The 22,813-nt window shown below is 42.3% G+C and overlaps 1 pseudogene; it reads right to left on the reverse strand.

Annotated features, from left to right (window-relative positions):
* Window positions 1-20,627: 20,627 nt before the first annotated feature.
* On the reverse strand, window positions 20,628-22,813 carry LOC126945770 (ornithine aminotransferase, mitochondrial-like; annotated as a pseudogene).

Here is a 22,813-nt window from a genome sequence, read left to right on the forward strand (position 1 = left end):
GGCTTCATTGTCACTCCATGCCAGGATGGACCTGGGCCGGTTGTCTTTGTCCCATGTCAAGGGAAAGGTAAGGGAGTCGGTATCAGAGACATGGGCCACATTTGAGCCAAAAAGAGGAGAGAAGGAAAAAAAAATTCAGGCATGTTTGTCTGGAGTTCAGCATCAAGTTCCATGTTATTAGTCCCATCTGTATTAGCATTCATCTTGACGCACTGGGCCAAACTAATCCTGTTTGGAGAACTGGCTTAACAAATATTAGACAGGCAATAAGAACGGAGCTCAGAGATCATAATACAAAACTACTTAGCAATCGTTTTTTATTTTATTTTATTTTATTTTATTTTATTGAGATGGAATCTTGCTCTGTCACCCAGGCTGGAGTGCAGTGGCATGATCCCAGCTCACTGCAACCTCCACCTCCTGGGTTCAAGAAAATCTCCTGCCTCAGCCTCCCGAGTAGCTGGTATTACAGGTGCCCACCACCAATCCAGGCTAATTTTTATATTTTCAGTAGAGACAGGATTTTACCACGTTGGCACTCACTGCAACCTTCGCCTCCCGGGCTCAAGTAATTTTCGTGTCTCAGCCTCCCAAATAGCTGGGATTACAGGTGCCCGCCCCTACACCCAGCCAATTTTTTTGTATTTTTCGTAGAGATCAGGTTTCACCACGTTGGTCAGGCTAGTCTCCAACACCTGACCTCAAGTGATCTGCCTGCCTTGGCCTCCCAAGGTGCTGGGATTACAGGCATGAGCCACTGTGCCCGGCCCATCCTAGATTTTTAGATAAACCCAACCAATCGTCAACCAGAAAATGTTTAAATCTATCTATATGCTGGAAGCCCCTGCTTGGAGTTGTCCTGCCTTTCTGGACCAAACCAATGTATTTCTTAAATGTATTTGATTGAGTCTCCATAAAATCTATAAAACCAAGCTGCACCCCAACCTCCTTGGGCAACTCAGGACCTCCTGAGGCTATGTCATGGGCCATGGTCACTCCTATTTGGCGCAGAATAAATCTCTTCAAATGTTTTCCAGAGTTCCTCTCTTTTCATCAGCAGACTTCAGGAACGGAGCAGTTTCTGTTTTTAGTAATTTTATGGGAAAAAGTTGGATCTATTCTATATGTAGATAACAAGAACTCAGCCGGGCGCAGTGGCTCAGGCCTGTATTCTCACCACTTTGGGAGGCTGAGGCGGGCGGATCACGAGGTCAAGAGATCGAGACCATCCTGGTCAACATGGTGAAACCCCATTTCTACTAAAAATACAAAAATTAGCTCAACGTGGTGGCATGCTCCTGTAGTAACAGCTACTCAGGAGGCTGAAACTATTCCAAACAATAGAAAAAAGAGGGAATCCTCCCTAACTGACTTTATCAGGCCAGCATCATCCTGATACCAAAACCTGGCAGAGACACAACAAAAAAAGAGAATTTTAGATGTTCAGCCCTGCTGAACATCGATGCAAAAATCCTCAATAAAATACTGGCAAACTGAATCCAGCAGCACATCAAAAAGCTTATCCACCACAATCAAGTTGGCTTCATCCCTGGGGTGCAAGGCTGGTTCAACATATGCAAATCAATAAATGTAATCCATCACATAAACAGAACAAAAGACAAAAACCACATGATTATCTCAATAGATGCAGAAAAGCCCTTCAACAAAATTCAACAGCCCTTCATGCTAAAAACTCTCAATAAACTAGGTATTGATGGTTCATATCTCAAAATAATAAAAGTGGCTGTTTTTACTTACTCATTGTAAAGCTAAAAACACTTGAAGTTAGCCATTCCATGCGTTTTGATGAAAGCCTTGGTAATATAACCAATGTTTTATTTTTTTTTCTTTTTGAGACAGGGTCTTGCTTTGTCACCCAGGCTGATGTGCAGTGGTGAGATCTCAGCTCACTGCAGCCTCCACCTCCTGGGTTCAACCAATTCTCCTGCCTCAGCCTCCTGAGTAGCCAGTATTACAGGCGTGTGCCACCATGCCTGGCTAATTTTTTTTTGTATTTTTAGTAGATATGCGGTTTCACCATGTTGGCCAGGCTGGTCTCAAACTCCTCAGGTGATCCACCCACCTCAGCCTCCCAAAGTGCTAGGATTACAAGCACAAGCCACTGTGCCCAGCGCTATAACCAATGTTTATAATTGTATCCCTCTAGAGAGAGAGCAAGTAGAGGTGTCTCTCTGTCTTTCTCTGTGTGTGTGTGTGTGTGTGTGTGTGTGTGTGTGTGTGTGTGTGTGTTAAAAAAAAAATGGGCCAGGTTCAATGGCTCACACCTGTAATCCCAGAACTTTGGGAGGCCACTTGAGCCCAGGAGTTCAAGACCAGCCTGGCCAACATAAGGAGACCCCCATGTCAAAAAGAAAACAGAAGAGAAAAGAAGAGATGTATGTTTTTATTACTACCTGTATACTTGCATGCAGTGCCTGCATGAGGTGGTGGATATGCTTGAGAGAAGAGAGGAGAGGAGAGGAGGGAAGAGGAGGGGAGAGGAGGGGAGAAGAAAGTGGGTAGGGGGAGGGAATGGTTTTATTACTATCTGCAGGCAGGGCCTGCATGAGGTGATGGGTGTGCTGGGCTCAGGGGACATGTGGGCTGTGAGGAGATGGTGATGGCAAGGCTGGAAGGAAAAGGGGTGGCTTGGAAACCAGGCCCAAGGGATCCTCAGATCTGCTTCTTGGAATGGGCAGCCTTGAGAAAAGAGTCATGGTAAGCCACAGTCATGCCATCCATCAGAGGCAGACATTCTTGGAAATCTAACTGCCCATCACTAGTGAGGTCCAGTTTCTTCATTATGTGGTCAAGGACATTGGCACCCTTCTGGTTCTATGTGGAGGCAGCCAGGTCTGTATTCATGAAGCTTGGGAACTCCATCTTGGGGTGAATGCTGTTGTAACCATCCTTTACAGCCTATTTCTGCAAAACAGCAATCAGGGACTTAATGCACTGCTCCATCTCTGTAGGGCTGGAGATTTTTGCCATGTTAGAGTTGACTGAGGCACCAAGAGCAGGTTTTTACTGGACCTGTGTAAATAACCATATTGCCATAAGAATATTTGCAAATAGTTTTCTAATTCTGGAGGAATCAAGTAGAAAGAAAAAGCAAACATTTCCATCTTAGTTTACAAAAGTATACCAAATTGTTACAAACTATAGATAGTTTAACAGAGAAAATTTTCTCTTTTTTTTTTTTTTCATTTTTTTGAGAAAGGGTTGCGTTCTGTTGCACAGGCTGGAGTGCAGTGGTACAAACACAGCTCCCTGCAACCTCTGCCTCTCGACTCTAGTGATCCTCCCACCTCAGCCTCCCAAGTAGCTGGGACCACAGGCATGCACCACCATGCCCAGCTAATTTTTTTTTTTTTTGGATTTTTTTGTAGAGACAGGGTTTTGCGACGTTGCCCAGGGTGGTCTTGAACTCCTGGGCTCAAGCAATCTTCCCACCTTGGCCTTCCAAAGTGAACCACCACACCCCATCAGAAAATTTTCTTATATGTGGCAAATAAAACATTTAAGTAAAAAACAAAGTTTTTATTTTGTGAATTTTTTTTTTAGAATCCCAGTCTCCTATATTTCCCAGGTTGGTCTTGAATTCCTGAACTCAAGGGATCATCCTGTCTCGGCCTCCCAAACTTCTGGGATTACAGGTGTGAGCCACCGTGCCCAGCCCAAGAACAAATAAAGTTTTAAATAAAGTTCAAAAATACATTAACTTTATCAGTTATTTAGTCTCATGTAATTAATTTTTTTCTGCTTGATCTTTTTTTTTTTTTTTTTTTTTTTTTTTTTTGAAATGGAGTTTCACTCTTGTTGCCCAGGCTGGAGTGCAGTGGCCCGATCTCAGCTCACTGCAAGCTCCGCCTCCCGGGTTTACGCCATTCTCCTGCCTCAGCCTCCCGAGTAGCTGGGACTACAGGCGCCCATCACCTCGCCCGGCTAGTTTTTTGTATTTTTTAGTAAAGACGGGGTTTCACCATGTTAGCCAGGATGGTCTCCATCTCCTGACCTCGTGATCTGCCCATCTCGGCCTCCCAAAGTGCTGGGATTACAGGCTTGAGCCACCGCGCCCGGCCGTTCTGCTTGATCTTGATGATCAGTTGCATGAACCCATCAGTTTCTGTTAGAGTTTTGAAAAACAATTATTCAGTTCATTGATGTGAAAGTTATTAGAAATCTATATTCAACAGTACTTGTTAGAATCTTTTTTTTTTTTTTTTTTTTGAGACGGAGTCTCGCTCTGTCGCCCAGGCTGGAGTGCAGTGGCCGGATCTCAGCTCACTGCAAGCTCCGCCTCCCAGGTTTACACCATTCTCCCGCCTCAGCCTCCCAAGTAGCTGGGACTACAGGCGCCCGCCACCTCGCCCGGCTAGTTTTTTGTACTTTTTAGTAGAGATGGGGTTTCACCGTGTTAGCCAGGATGGTCTCGATCTCGTGACCTCGTGATCCGCCCGTCTCGGCCTCCCAAAGTGCTGGGATTACAGGCGTGAGCCACTGCGCCCGGCTAGAATCTTTTTTATGAATCTGATTCCAGATGCCTTTAGAGAAGAATCAGCACTGTAGACGAAAAAACTTAGAAGAGCGATGACTAAAATCTGATGAAAGTTTAATAACTGACAAGAAAGTTCAGATATTTCTATTATATAGAGCATTTTAAGATAACAACCAGAATCATGACTGATAGCATCACACCAGGACCATCAGACCTCTATAAATTTTATATGATCTTCAGAACATGTAAACATTAACATCAATAACATATCTATATAAGTGTAAACATATAACATTAACATCAGTATCATATCTATATAAGTGTAAACAGCAATTAGTATTATTTTATTATTTGACATTGCTTTTCATATAATCTAGCATATCAAATAAGCCTAATGAGAGACACATTCTTTGAGGCTCTCCAGGGGCCTCACTGGTAAATCTCAAAGTCAATTTCAGGTTAAAAAGACTTAAATTAGAATTTGATTAGTTTGTTCAACAGCAACAGATAAATTAAAACAGAATTCGATTTGGGGGAAATTTGTCAAAGATGTTAAAAGGCTCAAAACATTTGTTCAAAACAGGATCACGGGTCACTATGAAATAACAGTCACTCATTTAGGGGCACATGTTCTCAGGACCTCCTGAGTGCTGTGTCACAGGCCAAAAATAAATTCTAAAAAAAAGAAAAGAAAAAGGGAAAAAAGAAAATAGTCACTCATTTAACCAGAGTGATAGTCAACAGACTTCAACAGCAATACAGAAAGTTACATGGACTTAAAAACATAACCTTTCCAAAGCTCAGTTTTCCTAAGCAATCAGAAACCTAATTAATAGGCCAGGCATGTCGGCTCACATCTGGAATCCCAGCACTTTGGGAGGCCGAGGCAGGCGGATCACTTGAGGCCAGGAGTTCAAGAACAGCCTGAGCAACATGGTAAAACCCCATCTCTATTAAAAGGACAAAATGTTAGCTGTGCACAGTGGCCTGCGCCTGTGGTCCCAGCTACTCCGAGGCAGGAGAATTGCTTGAACCTGGGAGATGGAAGTTGCAGTGAACCGAGATAGCACCATTGCACTCTAGCCTGGGTGACAGAGAGAGACTCTGTTTCAAAACAAAACAAAACAAAACCCTAGGATCAACAGAAAGGAATGCCAGAGTTAACATAAAGGATTGTGGAGAGCCAAGTTCTTATTTGCAGAGGAAGCCTTCAGGTACTAGGCTTCAGAGAGAATAGGTTGTAACATGTTTCTCTCTTTTTTTTTTTTTTCTTCAGATGGAGTCTCGCTCTGTTACACAGGCCGTAGCGCAGTGGCGCGATCTCAGCTCACTGCCACCTCCACCTCCCAGGTTCAAGCAATTCTCCTGTCTCAACCTCCTGAGTAGCTGTGAATACAGGCACCTGCCACCGCACCCAGCTAATTTTTGTGTTTTTAGTAGAGACAGGGTGTCACCATATTGGTCAGGCTGGTCTCGAACTCCTGACCTCAAGTGATCTACCCGCCTCGGCCTCCCAAAGTGCTAAGATTACAGTTGTGAGCCACCGTGCCCGGCCGTAACGTTTCTTATCAGACTTCAAGTCTGTGTTGATGTTGACGCCAGAGAGGTATAATGAGGCATGTCTGACTCCCACTCCCTGTCGTGCCCTGAAACCATCTCTCAGGTTAAATTTTGAAAGAGCCCTGGCTGAGGAGGAAGTCCATTCAGATGGCTGCGGGGACACGGGGGCTTAGGATTTTACTTTTGGTTTACAAGTCCTATAAGATAAAACTACATAAATTTTAAGGAACAAGTCCTATGCCTGATGTATGGACCATATAAAAAGTTCACCAAACTGTCCAGTGCCATAACCAGAGACATTCGAACGACAAATCAGGGTGAGAAGACGGTATTTCCACACTGTAGACAGCTTTTCCCAAGACATCAGAATAAGTCTTCATAGCACAATGAGACTCTTACCCCCTGAATGTCTACATTTTTCCCTTGACAGACCCTGACCCCCAAATCCTTTAATTCACCTAGTGCTCCCTTTTATAGAGTTGGCACTCTGCTTTAATTCAACCCAGTCCTAAAATGCTGCTCAAAGACACAGTCTTTTGATTTGTTTAGCTGGTGGCCCCCAGGCTTAGGATCTTGGTTCAAAACTATTGTACAAACTAAATTTATTATACTATTGCTAATTATAGCTGGGTGTGGTGGCTCATGCCTGTAATCCCAGCACTTTGGGATGCCAAAGCAGGCAGATCACTTGAGGTCAGGAGTTTGAGACCAGCCTGGCCAACATGTTGAAACCCCATCTCTACTAAAAAGACAAAAATTAGCAGGGCATGGTGGTGGGTCCCTGTAATCCTAGCTACTCGGGAGGCTGAGACAGGAGAATCGCTTGAACTGAGAGGTGGAGGTTGCAGTGAGCAACCTCGCTCACTGCACTGGCTGGATCACAGCACTGCACTCCAGCCTGGGCGACAGAGCGAGACTCCAGAAAACATAAACAAAAACAAAAACTTAATAAATACAGTTAAGAAACTACCTTAAAATGCAAAATCTCCGTTTTTATAGACTGATTATTTAAAAGGTAAAGAAAAACAGATCAACATGTTAAGAAAACCTATCTCAGAGAGGAGCAGACTCGCCCTGCTTCAGTGCACCCTTGACATTAATGTTCAATTTTTAGAAAAACTGATAAACGATTTCTTTTCCATCCCAACCTGTCTCATCATATATAAGACTTCCTTCCCAAGGTTCATCCTTCATAAACCCTCAGCAACTTGCCTAGACATTCCATCACTTTTTACCCCCGCCTTAGCCATATAAATTTTCATTTTTATATTGGACTCCATTTCAAGTACTAACCAAGCCCAACCCTGTTTAACTTCTGAGATTAGACAAGATTTGGCACATTCTGGGTGGTATGGCCATAGACTATTTTTTATATTAAAACAACCAATCATTTTATGTTAGGATAAAAACGTATTGTCACTCAGACCACACAAAATTTTGTCATATAAAAATTATTTTTTGCACATTTTGTATATAGAATTACATATACTAAGAACTTTTAATTTTCAGTAATCTTTATTTTTAGAAAAAACCTAGGAAGAAGTTTGGAATTGTTATATATTAACATCTCATGAATATATATTTTATAATCTTTAAAAATATTTTTAGAGAACAATTTTCCATGTGGAACAGGGCATTTTATTAACAGACCCAAATACCTTTTGTCTTTTATAAAACTTAAGGGCCAAGAACAAATTTGTATTTATGTTCAGCAATTTGTATCCATTGTTTTTTTAGTTAGAAATAATCCCAGCATTTAGTGAGTACCTATTACTTAATCTAATATAACATGACTTTAATATTTCATCTTCATCTTCATATGGTAAGAGCAAGTGAAAAAAATATTTCAAATTACATGAAAAGTTCACTTATAAACTTGTATCTCACATTTACCTCATTTATTCATTTTAACAATTATACCTAGATTACTTATGAAAACTGACATATTGAACAAAGCCAGTCGGCCGGGAGTGGTGGCTCACGTCTGTAATCCCAGCACTTAGGGAGGCTGAGAAGGGCAGATCACTTGAGGTCAGGAGTTCAAGACCAGCCTGGCCAACACAGCGAAGCCCCATCTCTACTAAAAATACAAAAATTATCCAAGCATGGGGGCGCATGCCTAGAGTCCCAGCTACTTGGGAGGCTGAGACAGGAGAATCTCTTGAACCTGGGAGGCAGAGGTTGCAGTGAGCCGAGATAGCACCACTGCACTCCAGTCTGGGCGACGGAGGGAGACTCTGCTCTAAATAAATAAATAAATAAATAAATAAATAAATAAATAAAGCTAGTCATCATTTCGAGTTATTTTCCTATTAAAACATTTTTATAGCCTGTAAATGTCAGGTGTTCACCTGAGCAAAAACCTTAAATATATGAGTATTTTGTCAATAACTCAGAAAATACAGCTGTTTTATTACACCCACAATATTAAATTAGTCTTACTTATCAAATAATTACACATAAAAGACCATTCTGTTTTTAGGTTAGGTTTATGTTTCATAACCTTAAAACATCTAACAGAAACAAATATAGAACCAGTAAACCGGACCAAAAATGAGTGACAATTTTGAAAACATTTACCATTTTATTTTACCAACAATTTTAAAACCAACTTATTTTTCAAAGATTTAATTGAAGTTGCATGAACTAAATGCATTTTAGTTAATTACTGTATATTTATACGAGCACCTATTTAAGCCAATCTGAATAGGATTCTTTAAATAATTGTTTGCCAACGATTCCAGATTATACCATGTAGACACATTTAACATAACACATGTACATATGTATGAATACACCCAAACACGGATACGTACATAAACAAAGATAGCTTTCATTTTAGAATTCTGATTATGGGACAGTAAAACATACAAACTCACCAATTTATAAAAGACGTTGGACCTAATTTCTGACAAAATGGAAGAAGGCTAAACTTTATTTAAGATTTTTCTCCTCAATAGGTAATCTTATGAAGGTGGTGACACAAATTTCGGGTAAAGCAGTTTGAGTCAGTTACCAACATGTTGAATTAGACAAACAATTGTTAACGGTAAAATGTGACTGAATTATGTGAGGAGGCCCAAAAGATAAGAGGTATTCTCATAAGCTTTGTATAGTGTTCTCTTGGTCTCAATTCCTCATCCTTGAAGATAAGAGTGTTGTCTTTCCTTTTACTATAGGAAGGAGATCTTTTACATGGAATTTCATCTTTTGCTTTTAAGAAACACTACAAAGGTCAGCGATTTTATTTTTATCTGATGTTTTTCAACTGTCTTTATTTTAATAGTCAGTATGCCAGAGTAGCTGAGGCATTTTGGGAAAAGAGTTTTGCTTAAAGAAGGATAAAGAGGAAGCGGTAAAGGAAGGAGAGGGGAAGGCTTTGGAGAAGAAAATCTCAGCTAGCTTTAGACAGTATTTTGCAGTGAGGCAGTCTTTGAGTCTTGAATGTGTTCTGGAGCCTCAAGATACCGAGACAGGAGTCCCATATGGACTGTATTATTTTAGTTCACTTTGAGGAAAACAGACTGCATGAATGATCCCCATAATGTTGGCACATATTACCAGCTGGCGTCCCAGAAAGAGGGAGCTATGTTGGCATGCCTTTGAACTTTGAGAGCCCGTGTGTGAACAAATTAATCTAGGTGATTTGGTTTAATGCCTAATACACAAAAGCCAAATTAAACTCTAAGCATGCAAATGATTCTGAAAATAAAGTGCAAACTTATCAGGAAGCATGAGAAGCCTTCTCTAACAGAAAAATCTCTGTAACCAGGCCTCATAACCAGGAGGGAGAAAATCCCTCTTAAACGGGCGGTCTCTGGCTGGGTATAGTGGCTCACGCCTGTAATCCAAGCACTTTGGGAGGCCAAGGCGGGCAGGTCACTTGAGCTCAAGAGTTCAAGACCAGCCCGCCTAACGGGGTGAAACCCCATGTCTACTAAAAAATACAAAAATTAGCCAGGCGTAGTGGTGCACGCCTATAATCCCAGTTACTCGGGAGGACGATGCACGAGCATCACTTGAGCCTGGGAGGTGAAGGTTGCAGCGAGCCCAGATCACACCACTGCACTGCAGCCTGGGCGACAGAGCAAAACACTGTCTCAAAAAAAGAAGAAAAGAGAAAAGAAAAGAGAAAAAAGACAAGAAAAGAAAGGAAAAGAAAAGAAAAGAGGAGGTTTTGGCCGGGCGCGGTGGCTCAAGCCTGTAATCCCAGCACTTTGGGAGGCCGAGGTGGGTGGATCACGAGGTCAGGATATCGAGACTATCCTGGCTAACATGGTGAAACCCCGTCTCTACTAAAAATACAAAAAACTAGCCGGGCGTGGTGGCGGGCGCCTGTAGTCTCAGCTACTTGGGAGGCTGAGGCGGGAGAATGGCGTGAACCCGGGAGGCGGAGCTTGCAGTGAGCCGAGATCACGCCACAGCACTCCAGCCTGGGAGACACAGCGAGACTCCGTCTCAAAAAAAAAAAAAAAAAAAAAAAAAAAAAAAAGAAAAGAGGAGGTTTCATAACCAGGAGAGAGAGAAAGACCCTTCCTAACAAATTCCCAAATAAAACTGAACTCAACCCCCCAGAAAATGGCAGTTTGATCCAAGGGAGACTCACCAGGGGTGAAAGAGGCAACCAAAAAAGCCAAAGGCTCAAGGGGGCCAAGTGTGCAGACCTCACGCCATAGCTCCAGAGGTCATTGATGTCTCCAAGGTGAGTCAGCTTTGGACCCCACTTGTGACACCACAAATGTCAAAGTCAAAACCTATGGAGATGAATCTCTTTTTTTAATTACAATATTAAGGATGTTATATTATGGTTTTGGTTTTTGTGTTTTAAGACAGGGTCTCACTCTGTCACCCACCCTGGAGTGCAGTGGCACAATCTCGGCTCGCTGCAACCTCTGCCTCCCTGACTCAGCCTCTGGAATAGCTGGGATTACAGACATGCAACACCACATCCAGCTAATTTTTTACATTTTTTATACAGACAGGATTTCACCATGTTGCCCAGGCTGGTCACGAACCCCTGGGCTCAAGCGATCCACTGGCCTCAGCCTCCCAAACGGCTGAGATTACAGGCGTGAGCCACCACGCCTGGCCATGAATCTATAAACATTTTATTTGAGAATAATAGAATTGCAATCTGAAGCATACAAACAAACTGGCTGGTCTTTGGTATGTCCAAAGAACAAAGAGAAAGTTGAGAGTTTTATTAGAAACAGAAATGTTACCTATATTTTTTAAAGCAAGTCCATTGGCACCAGAGAAGCTTTCAGGAGCTGGAAGCTCTGATTGGTGAGTGCAGACAATAGGTAAAACAAGCCTTAGAGTCACTGCAGGTTGTTTCAGCAGTTACTACGTAAAAGTGTTCTTAGGGTGGCAGTAGGCCATTTCAGCCACCAGCCTTGAGGAAAATTCAGTTCTTGGAGCAGGTGCAATGTGCCCTGAGTGCTTTCTCCCCTGGCCACTCAACTCTGAAAATGTCAAAAATGACTCAAACAGGTTGGTTTCAGTGGCATACGCCTGAAATCCCAGCACTTTGGGAGGCCAAGGCAGGCAGATGGCTTGAGGTCAGGAGTTCGAGGCCAGCCTGGTCAACATGACAAAATCCTGTCTCTAGTAAAAATACAAAATTAGTCCAGTGTGAGGCACATGACTGTAGTCCCAGCTACTCGGGAAGCTGAGGCAGGACAATCACTTCAACCCAGAAAGCTGAGATTTCAGTGAGCCGAGATCACGCACTGCACTCCAGCCTGGGTGACACAGCAAGACTTCATCTCAAAAAAAAAAAAAGAATGACTCACTTCACATAATCAACTTTCACAATGGTTAAAGCAGAGTCCTGCTTAGTAATGCACAAAAATTCTCCTTTGTGATCCATTCATTTTACTGCTGTTGACTTTATTGCTTATGCTTTCAGACAGACACTCTCCTTTGACCAAACTTGACTCAGGCTCCTGAGTCCTGTTTCTGACTAGGTCCTAACCTCAGGCTCTGTCCTTCATCCACAGACTCTGCCCATTTAGCCTGTTTCAGCAAAAATCCTGTCAAGTCAGTTTAGCCAGAATCCCCCTGCCCCTGAGGTTTCCTCCAAGTAATTTCCCATCTTCTGACCGCCCGCTCCTACTCCTTGACTACAAATCCCCACTTGTCCTTGGTGGACAAGTTAAAGTCGATCCCAATATCATTCTCCCACCACAAGATCCCATTGCAGTGGTCCCTGTACATATCACAATAGTCCCCCCTCTGTGTAAAATCGTCCTTACGATCTTTCATTTTATTTTATTTTCAGAGACAAAGTCTCACTCTGTCACTCAGGCTGGAGTGCAGTGACCCAATCCTAGCTCACTGCAGCCTCAAACTCCAGAGCCCAAGCAATCTTCCTGCCCCAGCCTCCCGACTAGCTGGGACTACAGGTATGTACCACCAAATCCAGCTATTTTTTTTTAATTCCCTGCAGATGCAGGAACTTGATGTGCCCAGTGGATTTTTGTATTTTTTGTAGAGTCGGGGTTTTTCCATGTTGCCCAGGCTGGTCTTGAACTCCTGGGCTCAACCAATCCTCTTGCCTCGGGCTCCCAAAGTGCTGGGATTACAGGCATCAGTCACTGCAGCTGGCCCTTCCTTACAGTCTTTAATAAGTGCAATAAATACTTGTTTCCTTTAACATTTCCCTGTGTCTTCAATCTCCTGAAGTCTTACATGCCTGACATTGTCTTTACTCCACTCGATACAAAAATTCCTTTCTTTGGTCGGATCCAGTGGCTTACGCCTGCATTCCCAGCACATTGGGAGGCCGAAGCGGGCAGATAACCTGTCAGGAGTTCAAGACCAGCCTGGCCAACATGGCAAACCCCATCTCTACTAAAAGTACAAAAATCAGCCGGATGTGGTGGTGTGCGCCTGTAGCCCCAGCTACTCAGGAGGCTGAGCCAGGAGATTTGCTTGATCCCAGGAGGCAGAGGTTGCAATGAGCCGAGGTCATGCCACTGTACTCCAGCCTGGGTGACAAGGAGACTCTGTCTCAAAAAAAAAAAAAAAAATTTCTTTCAACACCTTGGAGTTAATTACACACCATTGTATCCTTGCCTCCAGTGTGGTGTTTGAGAGATCCAATGTCAGTTTAATTACTTTTCCTCTGTAAGTAACCTGCTATTTCTCTCTGATCGTTTTAAAATATTTTTTCCTTGTCTTCCACAGTTTTATATGTCCCTGTTCCTGTGTGTGTACTATAATACCTTAAAATCTTAAGTCATTTTTTAAAATCTGAGAAATTCTCATTGATTACTTATTTAAGTACATTCTCCTTTTTAATAACTATGTTCTCTTCTTATAAGGCTACTATTAGATGCGTTTTGACATTTATTCGTCTGCCCTCCATATTAATTAACTTTTCTTTCATTTACTTCTCTATCCATTACTGATTACTTTTATGAATTTTTTAGGCTTATTTCCTCAACTCAGTAATAGCTTTTTCAACTTTATCAGTTTTAATATCCAACCTATACCACTGAATTATTTATTTGAGCAGTTAATGTTTTCATATTCAATCTATCCAATAGGCTTTCTTTTTATTTATTTATTTATTTGAGGCGGAGTCTTGCTCTGTCACCCAGGCTGGAATGCAGTGGCGTGATCTTGGCTCACTGAACCTCTGCCTCCCGAGTCCAAGCAATTCTCCTGCTTCAGCCTCTTAAGTAGCTGGAACCACAAGCATGTGACACCATACCAGGCTAATTTTTGTATTTTTAGTACAGACGGGGTTGCACCTTGTTGGCCAGGCTGATCTCGAACTCCTGACCTCAGATGATCCACCTGCCTTAGCCTCCCAAAGTGCTGGGATTACAGGCATGAGCCACCGCACCTAGCCTTTTTTTATTTATTTTTAGATGGAGTTTCACTCTTCTTGCCTAGGCTGGAATGCAATGATGTGATCTCGGCTCACTGCAACCTCCACCTCCCAGGTTCAAGTGATTCTCCTGCCCCAGCCTCCTGAGTAGCTGGGGTTACAGGCCTGCACCACCATGACCGACTAATTTTATATTTTTAGTAGAGATGGGATTTCGCCATGTTGGCCAGGCTGGTCTTAAACTTCTGACCTCAGGTGATCCTCCCGCCACAGCCTTCCAAAGTGCTTGGATTACAGGCATGAGCCACCCTGCCTGGCCTATCCGATAGTTTTTCTATATAACCCTTTCTTTCTGGGAAGATGTGTAAGCCCAGACACTCCATGTGAGTTTCAGTGTTTCTGGATTGATAGGTCGTTGGATATGGAGCCTCTAGAGCTGAGCTGAGACAATTCTTTCAAGTCCCTAGACTATGAGCCCCCAGAGACGCTTACAGGATTTCTGTTTTACAGTGTGAAGGGAGTCTACAGGTGAATGATATTGGTTTTAACTGTCTAGCTCAGAGGGCAGAGGGAGAGGTAGGAAAGGAATGCTCAGTTACTGGCCAGCTTTGATGAGTCTGCACTTTTTCTAGGAGCTTTCCAAGCCCCCTATTCCTTAATGTTATCACGCCACTTTGGGCTAGCACTGGGCCAGCCCTGCCAAGAGTCTGCCCTATTGTGTTTACAGAACAGGTAATAAGCCTTCCAGAAAACAATTCTCCTGCTTCAAGGAAAAAAAAAGAATGCAACTTAGAAAGCTCCACCTGGGCTGATCCTCCATCTGTGGCCTCTGACCTTTTCCCACTCTAAGCTATCTCATCCTTCAGTGGGGCCAAACATCAAGGGTTTTGTTACTGGGAACTGTTCTGAACTCCAACCACTTCCCACCTCTTCTGTGGCATCTGCAGGGTTGGGTTTGGGAAGGAAGCCAGCAGCTATTGCTGGTTCACCATCTTCTTCTGGAACCAGATATGCTTGTACATTTTGAAAGTAATGTGAAGTCATTACTGACAACAACTAAAATATATATACCACTTAACCACATGACAGGCACTATTCTAAGTTTTTTACATGTATTTACCCATTTAATCATAGCAATCAAATGAGTTGGATAATGTGGTTATCCCCAGTTCACTCTTAAGTAGCCTGAGACACAGAAAGGTTATATGACTTACACAAGGTCACACAGCTTACTAAGTCGAGAAGCCAGAAACTGAACCCAAGCTGTCTGGTTCCAGAGCCTGTACTCTAAAATACTAGCGTTAACTGGGCACAGTGACTCACTCCTGTAATCCCACCCCTTTGGGAGGCAGAGGTGGGAGGATTGCTTGAAGACAAGAGTTCAAGATCAGCCTGTGCAACATAGGAAAACACTCTCTCTACCAAAATCATTTTTTTTTTTAAATTAGCCAGGCTTGGTGGTGCACGCCTATAATCCCAGCTACATGGGAGGCTGAGGCAGGAGGATCACTTGAGCTGAGGAGGTTGGGGCTACAGTGAGCCATGATTGTGCTATGGAGCTCTAGCCTGGGCAACAGAGTGAGGCCCTGTCTAAAATAAAACCAAATGAAATGCTAGTGCTTTTAGCCATTCTACCATTCTATCATTCATTAGTGTTGGTATCCATTCCTTGAACAGCAAAAGAACTTCTCTTTTTTTTTCCTGTCCCTCCTCCCATCTCCCATGTTTATAATACTGGGAATTTTATTTCAACACTATAATTTTTTTAAGTTTACAAACAAAAGTTTACACTGTTTAATAAATTTTACTATTTTTCTTCTCACAATTGCTTATTGAAATCACCTTCCTCTTAAATTTACTTTTCTCTTCTCACAGGACTGTATACCAATAATGATTTCTGAAGGGTATATGTGTCATTAATTTTCTGAACTATCTTTTCCCTCATTCTGGATTATCCTGGCTGTATATAGATATCTAGGTTCAACTTTTTTCATTTGTTTTGTTTTGTTTTTCTGAGGCAGTGCCTGGCTCTGTCACCCAGACTGGAATGCAGTAGCACCATTTCGGCTCATGGCAATCTCCACCTCCTGGACTCAGTGATTCTCCTGCCTCAGCCTCCCAAGTAGCTGGGACTGCAGGCACGTGGCACCACACCTGGTTACTTGCATTTTTTGTAGAGATGGATTTCGCCTTGTTGGCCAGGCTGGTCTCAAAACTCCTGAGCTCAAGCAATCCTCCCGTCTCGGCCTCCCAAAGTGCGGGGACTACAGGCGTGAGCCACTGCACCTGGTCCAAACTTATTTTTAATCAGCTCCTTGAAAAACTTCTCCATTGCATTCTCTCTTCTGTCTCTCTAGGACCTTTCAGGATTTTATCTTTATCCTAGAAATTTACTCTGAGGGTGTGTATGTGTGTGCGTGGGCAGGTGTGTGTACACATGTGTGTTAATCAGACTCAGAACTAGGTGGCTCTTTTCGGTTTGAAGATTCATGTCTTTTGTTCAGTTCAGAAAATTCGAGAACATTATTTCTTCAAGTACTGCCTTCTCTCCAGTCTTTCTATTGTTTTGTTGTTTTTGTCATTACTTTTTTTTTTTTTTTTTTTTCATTTCTGAGACTGAGTTTTGCTGTGACACCCAGGTTGGAGTGCAGTGGCAGAACCTCAGCTCACTCCAACCTCCACCTCCTGGGTTCAAGTGATTCTTCTGCCTCAGACTCCCAAGTAGCTGGGATTTCAGGCGCCTACCACCACACCGGGGTAATTTTTGAATTTTTAGTAGAGACAGGGTTTCATCATGTTGGACAGGCTGGTCTCCAACTCCTGACCTCAGGTGATCTGCCTGCCTCAGCCTCCCAAAGTAGTGGCGTGAGCCATGGCGCCTGGCCCAGTCTTTCTATTCTCTAACTCTGGGACTTCTATTGGATGAAGAGTGAAACTTCTGGGATCTATTCTCCATTTCCTTTATTATTTTCATTTCCTATTTTCTATTTCATAATACTTTTCTGCTATACAGTGAAGTAGTGCCATGCCTGAACACATTTTTTCATTGGGTTGTTCCAGTTTCTCTTATTGATATGCAAAAGATTTGCTGTATATTAGAGATGGTTACTTTTAGTTTATTGTGGATGCTTCACCATTTTCCCCAAAATTTGCCTTTTTAAACAGTGTTTATGGTGTTTTTTGAATTAGATGATACTTTAGCTTTTACATCTTTATGTCAGATTCATTGTTTATGGCCTTGGTGTAATGTCAGGAAGTGCCTATGCCAACTCAAGATGTCTTACACTGTAATATTTTCCTAAATTTTCATTTAGTTCTTTGTGACTTCGCATTTTCACATTTAAGTCTCTGAATTTTTAGAATTTATTATTTTATGTGGTTCAAAGTAAGGATTTCATCTTTATTTTTTCAAATGGTTAGACACTTATCAACAATCCTTTATTATACAACCCATCTGTTGCCCACTGTTCGGAAATGCATGCTGAAGTTTGTATATAAATTAGTCTGTTTCTTGACTTTCTATTTTCACTAATAAATCTGTTTCTATGTGTATTCATTTTTTTATTGTTGCTGTAACAAATTGTCAACAGCTAAGACAACACTGGGAGCGGTGGCTCATGCCTGTAATCCCAGCACTTTGGGAGGCTGAAATGGGCGGATAGCTTGAGGTCAGGAGTTTGAGATTAGCCTGGCCAACATGGCAAAACCCCTTCTCTACTAAAAATACAAAAATTAGCCAGGTGTGGTGGCACGCGCCTGAAATCCCAGATACTCGGGAAGCTAAGACAGGAGAATCGCTTGAACACGAGAGGCAGAGGTTGCAGTGAGCCGAGATCACCCCACTGAGCTCCAGCTTGGGCGACACAAGTGAGACTCCATCTCAAAAAATATTTATATTGCTAAGACAGTTTTTGAAAAAGAAGAATAAGGTGGGAAGAATGGCTCTTTCATATTTGAATACTTCTTATACAGCCACAGGAATCAAGATAGTGTAATATTGGGAGAAGAGTAGACACATAGATCACTGTAACAAAACAGAGAACCTAGAAATAGCCTTACACTGATTTTTTAGAAAGAAACAAAAAGAAGGAAGGATCATCTACTTAACAAATGGTGCTGGAGGAGTTGCATAACCATAGGCAAAAAAAACCCAAAAAGACCTAATCTTCATGCCTTTATATAAAAAAGTAACTCAAGTGGATCATATATTTAGATTTAAAATATAAAACTAAAAAAAAAAAACTTTTACAAGAAACCATAGGAGAAACGTCTGAGATCTAGGGCATACTGAATGGTTCAAAAAGCATGATCCATAAGGGAAAAAAATACATTAGATTTCATCCAATTTAAAACTTTGGCTCTGCAAGAAGTCTTATTAAAAGGATAAAAAAATAGGGTATGACCTGGGAGAAAATGTTTGCAAACCATATATCCAACAAAGGACTCACATCCAGAATATATAATGGATGTGTATAGTACTCTCAAACCTCAACCGTAGGCTAAGCATGGTGGCTCACGCTTGTAATCCCAGCACTTTGAAAGGTCAAGATGGACGGAGGACAGATCCCTTGAGGCCAGGAGTTTGAGACCAGCCTGGGCAACATGGCAAAAACCCATCTCTACTAAAAATACAAAAATTAAACAGCATGATGATGCCTGCCTGTAATCCCAGCTACTCTGGAGGCTGAGGCACGAGAATCGCTTGAACCTGGGAGGCGGAGGTTGGAGTGAGCCAAGATCATGCCACTGCACTCCAACCTGGGTAACAGAATGAAACTCTGTCTCAAGAAAAATAATAATAATTATAAAAAACCCAACAGTTAAAAAACAAATTAGTCAACTGGAAAATCATGAAAAGATATGAACACACATTTCACTGAAGAGGAAATAAGCAAATAAGCACATAAAAAGATGTTCAACACTAATTTGCTTCACTAGATACAAATTAAGACCACGATGAGGTATCACTACACACTTATTACAATAGCTAAAATAAAAGACATTGTGACAACACCGAAAGCAGTTTGGTAGTTTCTGATAAAACTAAACATGCAATGACCACACAATTCAATAATTACACATCAGAGAAATCAAAGTTTATGCCCATCTAGAAACTTGTACATAACTGTTCATAGCAGCTTTACCTGTAATAGCCAATAGCTGGAAATAATCAATATGTCCTACAATAAGTGAATGATCAAACTGTGGTACCTCCATATCATAGAATACTACTCAATAATAAAAATGAACTATTGGCCAGGCACAGTGGCTCACCCTGTTATCCCAGCACTTTGGGAAGTCGAGGCAGGTGAATCACGACGTCAGGAGTTCGAGACCAGCCTTGCCAGTATGTTGAAACTGTGTCTCTAGTAATAATACAAAAATATCCAAGGCGTAGTGGTGCACACCTGTAGTCACAGCTACTCGGGAGGCTGAGGCAAGAAAATCGCTTGAATCCGGGAGGCAAAGAGTTGCAGTGAGCTTAGACACTGCACTCCAGCCTGGGCAACTGAGTGAGACTCTGTCTCAACAACAACAACAATGAACTATTGACAAACAAATATCAATATCTTGGAGGAATCTCCACGGAATTATGCTGAGTGAAATAAGCCCCTAAAACGTTATATACTGTAAGATTTCATTTGTACAGCATTGTAGAAAAGACAAAATTGTAGAAATTTGATTGTCAAGGATTAGGGATGGTGAATGGCAGGAGAGTGGATATTACTAAAAAATGAGTAACACAAGGGATAGCATTGTGGTGATGGAAATGGTCTGTACCTTCCTCCCCCCAAAGAGGGATTCTTACTCTGTCACCTAGGCTGGAGTGCAGTGGCACAATCTCTGCTCACTGCAACCTCTGCCTCTCGGGTTCAAGTGGTTCTCCTGCTCAGCCTCCCATGTAGCTGCGATTACAGGGGCGTGCCACAACGACCACCTAATTTTTGTATTTTTAGTAGAGATGGGGTTTCTCCATGTTGGCCAGGCTGGTCTCAAACTCCTGACCTCAAGTGATCCGCCCACCCCGGTATCCCAAAGTGCTGGGATTACAGGCATGAACCACTGCACCCAGCCATGTTCTGTATCTTTTTTTTTTTTTAAATATAAGCTTTATGTAAACTTTAAAGAAATATTAAAAATAAACATTTTTGACAAATTATAATCAAGCACTCAATTTAGGAATGTTAAACACTAATTCTTAACCGAAAATAATGACATCCATAGAATATATCTTGGTGTTGGCCAACATGAAATTTACTTAATATTAGTATTTTATATATGCTTAACCATTCATCCTTCCTAAAATTCAGTTATAACAATGATTTGACTTTATAAGGTGAAGTTTTTTATGTAATACCCTAGAGATAACTTTTTCAGATACAAAACATTTATACCAGCAAGGAAATTATGAAAACATATATAAAGTACACTGAAGGACGTGACTTAAAGGCTGTCTGTATACATAGATGTGTTTCACCTTAGAAAGTACACATGCACATCAAAGCACTTTTACTGAATATAGATGCCATTGCATTCTCTTACTTACATTACAAAGCAAACGGCAGGTTCATAAATGTTCTTCTATTATGTATCAACTGAAAAAAAAACATATATTCTAAAACAAAAGTTTTGAAGACACATAGAAGTGGAATGTGCCCGCATTAAGAGCAGAGCTTTTACAAGATCACCTCTGTCCAGCCAGCTCCCACGGACCACTGAAAACAGCTGCTACACTGAGAACGACAAGATGGTCTTGTTAATGATTTCACTGGACTCTCGAATCTCATCCTCCTTGACCACCAGTGGAGGAGAAACCTGATGATGTCACCATGGGTTGGCTTGGCCCAAAGTCCATTATCTCGAAGTCATAGACACACCTTCCAAGCATCACAATCTTTGGTTTCTTTAATAACAATAGCATTTAATAATTATTTTCCTCCTGCGCACAGTGGCTCATGCCTGTAATCCCAACAGTTTGGGAGGCCTAAACGGTGGATTACCTGAGGTCAGGAGTTCGAGACCAGCCTGGCCAACATGGCAAAATCCCGTCTCTATTAAAAATACAAAAATTAGCCAGGCATAGAGGCACGTGCCTGTAATCCCAGCTACTCAGGAGGCTGAGGCAGAAGAATCGCTAGAACCCAGAAGGCAGACGTTGCAGTGAGCCAAGATCGCGCCATCACACTCCATCCTGGGCAACCAGAATGAACCTCTGACTCAAATAAATAAATAAAATAATTATTTTCATCTTACGGCAGTTACATCAGAAAGTGACGTCATGGGTTCATTTCTCAAGATAATATCCATTTTTTTCTGCATTTTCAGCAAGGTTTTCTTCTTCTAAAACCTCAAGGGCTGGGATGGCCACTTGGCAGCCTAGTGGATTGCCACCATATGTGGACCCATGTTTGCCTGGCTTAATGGTCAGCACTATGTCATCGTCCCACAGCACCACCGACACAAAGTATCAGCCCCCAGAAAGGGCCTTTCCAAGGAGGACTATATCAGGTCTGACATTTTCATGATCAACAGCTAGTCATCTACCAGTTCTGGCTAATCCTATCTGTATTTCTTCAGCAATGAACAGAACCAAGCTGGGAGCATGAGATGGGACGAGGGTAAGTTAATATACCACAAAGCTTGCTGTTCTTATGGAGATTCAACTGGTCTTTCTTTCTTCCTTTCTTCTTTCTTTTCCTTCTTTCCTTTTTTTTTTTTTTTTTTTTTTTTTTTTTTTTTTTAACAGTCTTGCTCTGTCGCCCAAGCTGGAGTGCAGTGGTGTGATCTCAGGTCAATGCAATCTTTGCTTCCTGGGTTCAAATCGTTGAGTGAGCCCAGGAGGTCGAGTGCAGCCTGGGAAACAGAACAAAAGGCAGGGTGGTGCATGCGTGCCAGGCTGAGGCAGGAGGATCACTTGAGCCCAGAAGGTCGAGACCAGTAACCAGCCTGGACAACATAGCAAAACGGTCTCTACTAGAAGCACTAAGAATATTGGCCAGGCATGGTGGCTCACAGCTGTAATCCCAGCACTTTGGGAGGCTGAGGCAGGCAGAACACAAGGGTCAGGATGTGTCTGGAATTGGTGGGTTCTTGATCTTGCTGACTTCAAGAATGAAGCCCTGGACCCTGGCAGTGAGTGTTACAGTTCTTAAAGATGGTGTGTCCGGAGTTTGTTCCTTCAGATGTTCAGATGTGTCCAGAGTTTCTTCCTTCTAGTGGGTTCGTGATCTCACTGGCTTCAGGAGTGAAGCTGCAGACCTTCGCAATGAGTGTTACAGCTCATAAAGGTGGCATGGACCCAAAGAATGAGCAGCAGCAACATTTATTGGGAAGAGCAAAAGAACAAGGATTTCACAGCATGGAAAGGGACCACAGTGAGTTGCCATAGCTGGCTCGGGCAGCCTGCTTTTATTCTCGTATCTGATACCACCCACATCCTGCTGATTGGTCCATTTTACAGAGAGCTGATTGGTCCATTTTGACAGGGTGCTGATTGGTGCCTTTACAAACCTTTAGCTAGACACAGAGTGCTGATGGGTGCATTTACAGTCCTTTAGCTAGACACAGAGTGCTGATTGGTGTGTTTACAATCCTTTAACTAGACACAGAGTGCTAGACAGAAAAGTTCTCCAAGTCCCCACTAGATTAGCTAGACACAGAGCACCTATTGGTACATTTACAAACCTTGAGCTAGACACAGGATGCTGATTGGTGCATTTACAAACCTTGAGCTAGACACAGGGTGCTGATTGGTGCGTTTACAAACCTTCAGTGAGACATAAAAGTTCTCCAAGTCCCCACCTGACTCAGGAGCCCAGCTGGCTTCACCTAGTGGATCCCGGGCCGGGCTGCCAGTGGAGCTGCCCACCAGTGCTGCTTGGGCACCTGCACTCCTCAGCCCTTGGGCAGTCCAT

The sequence above is a fragment of the Macaca thibetana genome, chromosome X, assembly GCF_024542745.1.
Source record: "Macaca thibetana thibetana isolate TM-01 chromosome X, ASM2454274v1, whole genome shotgun sequence".
Taxonomy (NCBI): Eukaryota; Metazoa; Chordata; class Mammalia; order Primates; family Cercopithecidae; genus Macaca; species Macaca thibetana.